The sequence below is a fragment of the Zea mays genome, chromosome 9, assembly GCF_902167145.1.
Source record: "Zea mays cultivar B73 chromosome 9, Zm-B73-REFERENCE-NAM-5.0, whole genome shotgun sequence".
Classification (NCBI taxonomy): Eukaryota; Viridiplantae; Streptophyta; class Magnoliopsida; order Poales; family Poaceae; genus Zea; species Zea mays.
Window position 1 is genome coordinate 151,450,702 of NC_050104.1, and position 12,254 is coordinate 151,462,955.

Sequence of the window (12,254 nt, forward strand, 5' to 3'; positions counted from 1 at the left end):
CTGTCTCACACCCCCCCACACACACAGGAGAAGAACAGGAGGTCGAAGAGGAGCCGCCTAACACTGAGGCTTTCGACTTGATCTAGGTGGCGTCTCCCAGTCAGCTTTCTGGTGCCAAGGATAAATTTAGTTCCTGCTATATTCATCTTTTATTTTGTAAGACTTCCGCTATGTAATAAGTACACTGATTTTATTGTGACATTTATCTCTATACACTCTGTTATTATATATGTTGTCTTCTTTGGCGCATGTATAAGATGCACCCGGCTTTGTTCCTTAAAGCCCGGGTGTGACACAGGTGACGGTTCAGAGGGGAGGTTCGTCGAGGTCTGCTGCTCGTAGCTCCCGTCGCTCTACTCAGGATACTGCAGAAGTTGAGCGACTATGAGAAGAGCTTAGGCAACATCAGGAGCGGCAAAGGGTTCAGGAGGAATACTTGAGGCAACATGCTGCTCAACAAGAATACTATGCTACTCAGTTTCAACAACAGCAATCACTGATACAAGTAAGTTCAAAAAGATCATTCATTTTAAGTTATGTATTGATTTAAAACACTGACATTAATGTGTTCGGAAATTTGGTAGCAACTAGCACAAGCCCAAGGGATACAGGTTCCGATGCCCCCCCCACCTCCACCTCCCATACATTTTCCTTGGCCTTCACCTCCACCTCCACCTACCGAACATCAGGTATGCAAATTTATCATAATTTACTCGTTACATTACGGTGTAACTCCATGAATGTCATTTGTATAGGTATATGAGACTCCTCCAGCTACCTTGCCGGCGCAGCAACAAGATGATGGGTTAGACTTTGTCAATGTGCTCTTCGCCAGTGGAGGTAGCGAGCATCACTCTTCGCTATTTCCTGATGTTGATCGATAGTAGTGGGCTTCTATTCGATGTGTTTTGTGAGACTTCAAACTTGTGTCTTGTGAGACTTGTGAATTCTTATGTCGAGGTGGATTTGACTTGTGAGACTTGTTCTTGTGAGACTTGTGAATTCTTATGTTGTTATTATGTATGTGAGATGTTATATGTGATATGTTGTGTATTGTGTCTGTTAAATATATTTGTTATGTATGCAATGTGTTGAATTACCAAAAATAAATTGTATTTTTAGTGCTGATCAATTTAACTTCCGAGAGGAATAGCAAACTCTCGGAAGTTAATAGTTAACTTCCGAGAGGCCGTCGGAAGTTATTCCTGGACGGCGTTAGCCCTGTGCTGGACGGCGTCAGCACTTAATTTCCGAGAGGCAAGCGCCCTCTCGGAAGTTAACCATTAACTTCCGAGAGGCGAACAACCCTCTCGGAAGTTTCCTTAACTTCCGAGAGGTCGTCGGAAGCTACCCTAACTTCTGACCAAATTGTTCCGACGGGCTAACTTCCGACAGTTTCTGCTAACTTCCGACAGTTTGTATAACTTCCAAGAGTTTTGCTCTAACTTCCTACGGTTTAGGCCCTAGGAAGTTAAGCATTTTTGTGTAGTGGGAGGAAGAATAGGGCGAAGGCCGGGAAGACGAACAGGGTGTCCGACAACAGCGAAAACGATAGTGCGCGCATGCTATGAAACATTCTCGTGGACGTGCAATAGCCATTGCACAGGTCGGTGTTGGGACTAGAGTCGAGCGAATACGGGGAGGAGGCACCCTCTCCCACGCCCTCTGCCGAGAATAAGGTGGCATGGAGGCGGAGGCATGAGGGGAGAGAGAAAAGAAACGGGATCGCGAACGAGGTGGCGGCGACTAAGCCGAGAATCATCATTATCGTGTAGAGGTATAGATGGTCAAATTGGCCGTGTTTGGCGGTCCGGCCTGGGGCATGACCCATTTAATAGTGTTTGGGACAGCCCGACACGAGCGTCGTGCCGTGCTTGGTCCGTAACCTCGGTCCGTAATGTTGCCCGCTCCAACACGATTATATTTTTTTATTTTACAAAAAATCATATATATACACAAGTACAATTTATATTTAATATTAAAACACATGAGCATGATGTTCTACTGGTTAGACAGCTTCATCCAGTGTCTCCGCCCTTCTTTCATCAGGGCGTGGTTTTGAACCCCACCTCCTGTACCGTTTTTAATATTTTACTCTGATTTAACCAAATGGCCCGACGCGCTAATGGGCCGCCCTGTACGGTCAGCATGCCAGCGTGCCGTGCGTGTGCTAGAGCTGCGGCCCCATACCCGGACGCCCGTTTGGCCATCTATATGCGAATGTTGGTTGCGACGAGAGGACGGACACGGATTAATTTAAAATAGATGTGATAGGTTATTTATAAAAAGATGATGTGGAACGACCGTTGAAACTGATGCTTTAATATAATAGAGATAAAGATTTGTCTTTAGATATATAACTCGATTTGTTCTTTTTCAAGCTTCATCGCATTTTTTATATGGAAACGGAAATGTTTCGGTCTTTTGTTGTCTCCTATATACGACCTTACATATTGAAAAATAAACACGCACCATAAAAAGAACACATCTTTAGAAAGAACATATAATCAAAACCAAGTGCCCTCTAATCTAGCATATGACCTTCAACCATGTATTGCAGTATCTCCATAGCCACCATCTCTAAGGATTGACATACTCCAAGAGCCTCATGTTAAGCATCTTTTTTTCTGCAACAATATCTAGAATCTTAACCAGTATGTTTCCCTAAAAAGAACATGCATGATTGATGGAATTGGTTTAAAATAAAGGCCACATCAAGCTTCATCACATATAACTCGGTTTTGTTCTTTTTGAAGCTTCATCACATAGTCTTTAATGTTTATTTTGTTGAAGTTAAGTTATACACTAAGTAGTTCATAGTTTAGTTCAAACACTAGGTTCATTTACTCATAAACAAGTTAGCAATCAAACACGAAAACAATAATGAAAGGATATAAACTTTAAATTTAGTTTTGCAATTCATGGTGTATTTATGGCTATATGCTCTAACCATATACTAGTAAGGTGTGAATGTACATGAACAACAATTCTACGTTGAATTGTCGAAGGAGAGGTATGTCATACATATGATATGCATTCAACTCGTGTTAGAGAAGTCAAGAATGTAGAGTTCATTCCTAAGCTTGTGAAACCTTACTTCACCAAGTGACTTGGTCAATATATCAGCAAGTTGAGCTTCGGTACCAACACTTTCGAAGTTGATATCCTATTTGGTTTGATGATCTCTTATGAAATGATGATGGATATCAATATGCTTTGTTCTTGGGTGTTCAACCAGGTTGGTGTCTATCTTGATTGCACTCTCACTTTCACATAGTAATGACACTTGGTTGAATTTGATCCCAGGGTCAAGCAATGTGGAGTAATTGTGCACAACAACTTTCTATGGAAATGTACTCTGCTTCAACTGTTGATAGCACACCGAAATTTTGCTTCTTTGGTTACCATGACATAAGTGATCTTCCAAGTAATTGGCTTGTGCTCGATGTGCTATGTCTAACCACTTTGCGTTTCGCATAGTCAGATTCGGAATATTCAATCAATTTAAAGTGTGACCCTACTAAAGTTCAATATTTGGTGTATGCTTTAAGTACCTCCATATTATCTTTGTTGCTTTCAAATGACTTTCTCTTAGTGAGGCATGCTATCTTACACATATGCATATGCTAAACATCACATTCAATCTTGATATAGTCATAAAGAGTAGCTTCTAATCATTGACTCATATAACTTTTGTTCTACCATATCACCACCTTTATCTAAGTCCAAATGGTGTGTGTATTGGTTTTGCTTCATCCATTCTATTTTTTCAACATATCCTTGGTATACTTTCCTTCACTCATAAATTGCCATCATCCACTTGCTTGATTTGAAGCCCAATGAAATAACTTAGCTTGTCAATCATTGGCATTTCAAATGCACGAGCTACCATCTCTCCAAATTTTTACAAAAATCTTGATTAGTTGATCTAAAATGATGTCATCAACATACACTTGGCATACAAATAAATCATTTTCAATGTGTTTAGTGAAGAGTTTTGTATCAACCTTTCCTATAGCTTGAATCCTTTTGAGAGTAAGAAAACACTTAATCTCTTATATCATGCTCTAGGTGATTGTTTCAAACCATATAATGCTTTCTTAGGGTTGCACGTGTGGTTGTGCTTCTTACTATCTTCAAACCCAGGCAGTTATTCAACAAAGACTAACTCATGTATGTATCCATTGACAAGTGCATTCTTGATATCCATTTCATGTAGCTTGATGTCATGAGCATAAACATATGCCAATAGGATCTTAATAGCTTCTAATCTTGCAACTAGGTCATATGTTTCTCTAAAGTCAAGACTTCTACTTGTGTGTACCATTGTGCAACTACTCTTGTTTTATTCCTCACCACCATGCCATCTTCACTTTATTCTTGAAAGACCACCTAGTTCCAATCACAATAGAATTTTTATGCATCTTAATTACTTCACAAACTTCGTTTCTTATGAAAATATTGAGCTCTTCATGCATGGTATTTATCTAGTCAACATCTTGCTTCTTTAATTCTTGTTGGATTGATGGATGATACAAACAAATAGTGTTCGCAAAATGATGCTAGCCTTGATATTGTTTGCACTCTACTTCTCAAATCTCCAACCATTTAGTCTAATGGATGATCTATTTTAATAATGATTGGTTGGATAACTTGTTCTTGACTGGCCAATTGGTTGTGCCACTTGAGCTAACTATTGATCTTGATCGTCTTAAACATTGACAACCACTTGTCCTAAGTTGATCGTTGATTTGCATAGTTGAGTAAGGGATTACTTGATTTTTTCCCTCTTCAATCACCTCTATTGATTTAATATCAACAATTTTTATGTTCTTCATAACACTAGTAAGTTGTATGCCTCTCACATCATTTAGGTTGTTATTTTCACCTCAAGGGCCATTTGATTCATCAAACTCAACATTATTTACTTCTTCAACTATGCCATAAGTTTAATCGTAGACTCTATATGTTTTACTCGATGTAGAGTACCCAAGGAGATATCATTCATCACATTTAATCTCAAACTTGCTCAATCTAGCGTCTTTCTTGAAAAATTAACATTTGCAACCAAAGACTCTAATATATGTAATATTTACCTTTAATCCTATTAAAAGTTCATATGATGTTTTCATCTATAACTGGTGAAATTTCTTGCATGTAGAGATGGCAATGGGAACCCGATCTACAATTCCCCTTGGGAAATTCTTCCATAAGGGAAGGGATGGGGAAATTTCTTCCCCCACGGGAATGTAAACAGGGAAAACATTCCCCCTTGATGGGTAAATGGGGACATAGAAGCATTCTCATCCCTATTTCTCGTGGGGACCCATTAAACTTGCACATGTCAATGTTTTCGTGCAATAGTTAATGTTAAAAATAAATAATCACCTTGTCAAGAGATCACTCATTGTACAAATGTGTTCATTATGATGTACACAATGATTTCTTACATCTGACAATGTATAATAGTGACAATATTTGTTGGGTATCATAATTAAGGGTACCTAGATTATGCCCCTAAAACACGCTTAATCCCAAGACCACCATCAATGCACATTCCTCGATGTCAAAGGATCATAAATCGCACTTTGCCTCAGGCCCCTTTCAAGGGTCACCATAGCGCCGCCTCGCCCGAGCTGCCCTCGGACAGGGAATGTTCTCGGGAGAATCTTCGTCCTGGCTGAGGTCCCCTCTCCCCTAAACCGTTGTCTCCGCCTCGCTCGAGCTCGTCTCGAGTAAGGAAGACTACCCAAGGCAGGACCTAGCCGAAGTCAACAGGGGACAGGAGCATTCAATGTGCATACCTACCCCACGCAGAGTTGCAGGTGAACAAGAGCAACAAGACTGCGGTCCTATCAAGCTTCACCAACTATGATGACGCATGCAACCACTATTCCCACATGCTGCCTGTCAACTCTCGATGGGACATACAATACGATAAGAGTGCAGAATGGCCCTCGAGCGCAAACTCTGTCATACCCGAAGTCGACCTTGGCCTTGGGACAAACTCTCCGTCACCCAAGCCCGGCCTCGGCTACCTGCTCCCGTGAATCCCGCAGGAGGCCACTCCTTCAATGTGGTGCGCACGTCTATGAATCCTAGAGTGGGCTAAGTCGCGACCTCGGGCGGACTTCCGCCTCACCCGAGCCTAGCTCTAGCCTCGATATCCGCAACAGAAAGGCGCCCAACGTCACCATATACTGCTGAGCTGACATATTACTTAGGGGCTTTTTGCCATACTGAAAGCTCTCTTGTGGGTTTTGGTGTTTGGATGACAACCCAATTAAAGGACTAACAAGTGTGCTAAGTGTTGAACAAGTGCTTAATGCAAAGCTAATAGGGTTCAACACAAGTGAACAAGTGTGATGGTCCAAAGACTGATTTATCTATAGATAAGAACACTGCTTAAGAGAGACTCGGTGTGCGTAACTCAGAGACAACCGATCAAGCCAAGGATGGAGGCAAGAAGAGCTTCGAGGTACCGAGTGCATGGGAGAAGGTCAAGGAGACCAGGAACCCAAAGCCAGGGGTGAAGAAGAAGACTTGCAAAGTCAAGGTTGATCGAGTTAAGAGTTATGGTGCATCAAGGATCACTACATAAGGACATGACTTACAACCAATGAGGTAACATCTACAGTTATGTGGTGTAAGTCATAAGGCTCAAGATCAAGCTCGAGAAATGAACAAGGGAGTTGGAGCTCAGATATGTCAATCTAGATCAAGTCAAGTTGACTTAATGGTTTAGAGTCCAACATCGACCTCAAACATGCCAAATTGGGTAAAATGATGAAAAAGGTTAAGTATGTAAGGTTTGAGTGTTCAACCATGTTGCATACACCTCTTACTACAAATTTGGTGCTTTGGTTTGCTCTCTAACTCTTTCTGTAGAGAAAGTACCATTCTGAGCTCTACTGGAGGAGAAACAGAAAAGCTAGGAGAAGAACAAGAAAGATGTAAGTTTCTAGGACTAAATCAATTGGATTATACTCTAAATGTGTTTGTTTAAGTCTCAGGAAAATCCTCCCAAAAGTTGAAGTCAAAGGGAGAAAGAACGGAGGAAAAATCACATAGTGTGCTGTTGGCTGGTGCACAGGACAGTGAATAGTAACTGTCCGGTGCACAGGACAGTGAATAGTAACTCTGTCCGGTGTATAGGACAGTGAATAGTAACATGTCCGGTGCATAGGACAGTGAATAGTAGTTGTGTCCGGTGCACATGACAGTGAATAGTGACATGTCCGGTGCACAAGACAGTGAATAGTGACCTGTCCGGTGCACAGCATAGTGAATAGTAACCTGTCCGGTGCACCAACGGCTAGCTGTTCCAGAGAAGGAAACTGTCAATCAGATCCGCTACTGCTCACTGTCTGGTGCGCCACCGGACAGTCCAGTGCACCCGCAACCAGGGAAGGCTGGGAGCTTCCAAATGAAGCTCCAACGGCTCCTAGGCTCTTTGGGGCTATAAAAGGGACCCCTAGGCGCCTCAAACATGTACATAAGTGTAGCCAACAAGTCCATACATCATTTGGATCAATTCTTTCTCTCCCTCTCTTGTGTATCTCTCTAGTTTGTGTAGAGGCGAAGTTATAAGCCTTTAGAGAGAGGGGAAGTGCTGCTGCGAGCTAGAGCAATATCTTGAGCGCATTGTTACTCTGCCGGAGTGCTGTCGAGAAGATTGTAAGCAGCCACGACATTGTTGTAACTTATATCAACATAGTGGAAGGCTCTATCTATCGCACTGACAGATCTGAGAAAATGGAGGAAGGAGTTGAAATAGACTCCAAGCCAAGGTGTGGCTAACTCCAACGAGGACTAGACAAGCATTTCAGGCTTGGTCGAACCTCAGGATAAATCCCTGTGTCTATGTGCTCTGCTCTGTGCTGTGTGTTGTTTCTCTATCTTATTTGTTGTTTATACTTGCACTTCAATATTTATATGTGGTTCAAGCTGTCTTCGAAGTGTAGGGTATTTTAAGACAAGAACTTCTATTCCGCTGCAACCTATTCGAAGGGTCCTTCATTCCACTGCGATCCAGCCTTCGAGTAGAGTAAGAATTTCCAGTTTTGAAGTGATAATTATTATTTGCCTATTCACCCCCTCTAGGCGACATCCAGATCCTATTCCCGGGCATAGGGAACTTTCAATTGGTATCGGAGCTAGGCCTCTCCAGTGTGGGCTTAGCCGTCCGGAGAGTGAATAATGACATGTCCGGTGCACAGGACAGTGAATAGTGACCTGTCCGGTGCACAGGACAGTGAATAGTAACCTATCTGGTGCACCAACGGCTAGCTATTCCAGAGAAGGAAACTATCAATCAGATCTGGTACTGTTCACTGTCCGGTGCGCCACCGGACAGTCCGGTGCACCCACAACCATGGAAGGCTAGGAGCTTCCAAATGAAGCTCCAACGGCTCCTAGGCCCTTTGGGGCTATAAAAGGGACCCCTTGGCGCCTCAAACATGTACACAAGTGCAGCCAACAAGTCCATACATCATTTGGATCAATTCTTTCTCTCCCTCTCTTGTGTATCTCTCTAGTTTGTGTAGAGGCGAAGTTATAAGCCTTTAGAGAGAGGGGAAGTGCTGCTGAGAGCTAGAGCAATATCTTGAGCGCATTGTTACTCTGCCGGAGTGCTGTCGAGAAGATTGTAAGCAGCCACGACATCGTTGTAACTTATATCAACATAGTGGAAGGCTCTATCTGTCGCACTGACAGATATGAGAAAACAGAGGAAGGAGTTGAAATAGACTCCAAGCCAAGGTGTGGCTAACTCCAACAAGGACTAGACAATCATTTCAGGCTTGGTCAAACCTCAGGATAAATCCCTGTGTCTGTGTGCTCTGCTCTGTGTTCACTACACCAAAATGCTTAACTTCCTAGGGCCTAAACCGTAGGAAGTTAGAGCTAAACTCTCTGAAGTTATGTAAACCGTCGGAAGATAGATAATTCTGTCGGAAGTTATCCTCTCGTAAGATTTTAGTCGGAAGTTACGCTCACTTCCAAGAGCCTCTCGGAAGTTACGCTAACTTTCGAGAGCCAAAGTTCCCTCTCGGAAGTTACGCTAACTTCCGAGAGCCAAAGCTGTCCTCTCGGAAGTTAAAGTTTGACGTCGTTCGTTTTGCGCTGACGCCGTGTGAAGGCTAACCTCCGACCGTTTTAGTTGTCCTCTCAGAAGTTAAAATGACTAGCACACAAAATGCAATTTAATTTTCATTATTCACCACATTAACAGCCACATATATCAAAATAACAGCCACATATATCACAATATACAAAAATGACAGCCACAATATACCACAATATATTTAAAAGCCACAATATACCACATGTCACATATAAAGTCATAATAGTCTGGCCAGAACAGTCCACAAAGTTTCAAGTCTCACAAGACACAAGTTACATCCACATAATAGTCTCACAAGACACAAGTTTCAAGTCTCACAAAACACATAGAATGGAAGTCCACTACTATCGATCAACATCAGGAATCAACAAAAAGTGATGCTCGCTACCTCCACTGGCGAACAACGCATCGACAAAGTCTAAGCCATCATGTTATTGCTGCACCGGCAAGGTAGCTGGAGGGGTCTCATATACCTGTACAAATGACATTCATGGAGTTACACCATAATATAACAAGTAAATAATGAAAATTTTGCATACCTGATGTTCGGTAGGTGGAGGTGGAGGTGAAGGCCAAGGAAAATGTATGGGAGGTGGAGGTGGGGGGGCATCGGAACCTGTATCCCTTGGGCTTGTGCTAGTTGCTATAAAACCGCCGAACACATTAATGTCAGTGTTTTAAATCAATACATAACTTAAAATGAAAGATCTTTTTGAACTTACTTGTATCAGCGCTTGCTGTTGTTGAAACTGAGTAGCATAGTATTCTTGTTGCGCAGCATGTTGCCTCAAGTATTCCTCCTGAACCCTTTGCCGCTCCTGATGTTGCCTAAGCTCTTCTCGTAGTCGCTCAACTTCTGCAGTATCCTGAGTAGAGCGACGGGAGCTACGAGCAGCAGACCTCGTCGAACCACCCCTCTGAACCGTCACCTGGCTCGAGTCGATGACGTTATCGAACATCGAGTACCTTCAAACAAGTAACATCACAACAGATTCAAAATAAATGTATTGTACTTAAACCGATGAAACAAGATAAGGTATGTAGAGTCCATACCTTCCATGGGGTTTTCCACCACTCGCATACACATCCTGAGGATCAATAGGTGCGGTCCTCCAGTCATAGTCCGATCCATGCTGACTAGACATCGCCTCACCATATGCAGCCTGCATACAAAAGAACAATGTCATCTTACATACAAAATTTCATATGAACAAAATCTACCAAACATTTCAAAACACTCACCAGACGATCTATTGCCTTTTGGCTACACAACACATCTAGGTTTGCAGGATCTGGTCCTCTGTGCCCCCTCACGTATACTTGAACATCACTGGGCACTACACCACTGCTAGCTTCCTGTACGTAGATTTGACAAACATTATAATCAGAAATTACAGCAAGTCAACTACAATCAACAAAAAATGAAATAAATTGCACTTACCATTCGTTTTGCCAAACAAAAGTGATCATCACCTCCATACTTGTGATACGACTCAGTTCCACGATTGGAACTTTGTCGCATAGACTTCGCCTTGAAATCATCAGAAGCCCAATAACAGCATAAGGCACGCCAAGCAGCATCATTAGCGGCTATCCATGGAATCGAATGCTACGGAAACACAATTCATTTACAAGTAATTGTATCATATACAAGCAACAAAAAATTTTCTAACACAAGCACAAACATCAATTACCTGAAGAAAATCTTCCTCAGTCATAGAAAGTCCATATTGTGACGCCTCGCTCTTAGTGGCTGCACGTCGTCCTTCACTACTCAACATAGCTTGATTAATCACCTGGATTCGAACATAGTACATCATATCCGCAACAACATCTGTCGCGTTCCTATGGAACACGGAGTGTGCATGCTCGGTATGAGTATCTCCATCAGGCAACTTATAATGTTTCTGAAAAAAACATAGTCAAGAATCCATAATATGAATCAATCATTGAGCTGATAACTTGGCAAGAAGATAGATAAACATACCCAGAAGTCGTGCCAAACTGCACCTTGCGCATTCCCATGTTGCGCGTTAACCGCAAGGCCGTATTGATCCCATCTTGTGACAGGGACCTCAATACCATCCTCAATCACCAATCCAGGCCATCTCATACGACAGATATTGCCCAACACTTTATTTACTTGCCTTACACGATCTTTGCCGGTGAAACTACTATCCAGCCAAGCCCTAACAACACAAGCACAATTGTCAAATTCAAAAAATAATTGTTTATCCTCAATGTGTAAGACATAAGAACAAAGCAAAGATGCTCTTACCCATCTCCACTCGGGATTATCTCAACCTTGTTAACTGGTTCTTTAGGAGGGGGACCCAACTAGTCTTCCGCGGCTTCCGGACCCGTGAAGACCCTCCAACTCCCCCGCTTCCAGAACCTCCTCCTGAAACACCAGCTTCCCCTTCCCTTGACCCACTAGCTCCCCCAACTCCCGACCCTCCATCATTGGGCCATTCACCCCACCCTGTCTCCACCTCCCTACCCTGGACATCTTCAACATCTTCCACTTGTCTCCACTCCTCTGTCTCTTCCTCATCTTCAGGCTCATCATATAGATCAAAATTAATAATTTAGTTATTCGAACTCATACAAATATTACATTACAAAACAAATATATTGGTTACCTCATTCCTCTGTACGTCGACTGCCTGACCCTGCAACTCTAGAACATGCTCCAACAAAGCTCTACGCCTGCTCGAGCTTGAACTAGTGCCCTGGAACACTAAGTCCTCCTTTCTCCCAAAAATGGAGGCTCTCCTCGCTAGTCCCTTAGCGAGCTGCTTGACCTTTTTAGACATCCTGTTATTAAAACAAAATCAAATTAGTAAATGAGCATAATGTAAATGAACATAATTTATTGAAATGAACATAATGTAAATGAACATAATGTATTGAAATGAACAATAAATATATAATTACTTTTTAGTCGTATTCAAAATCAGGATCAAATTGTTTTCTTCGATTCGATGTTTTCTTCTTTGACTTCCGTTTCCATTTTTTGGGACTTACTACATCTTCAGGATCTCCCACTAATGATTCTGGCAAAACCTCAGTATCTATATTAAAATTGGTCGGAAGTTCATCTTCTTGGTAAATTTCTTCAACTTTTGCC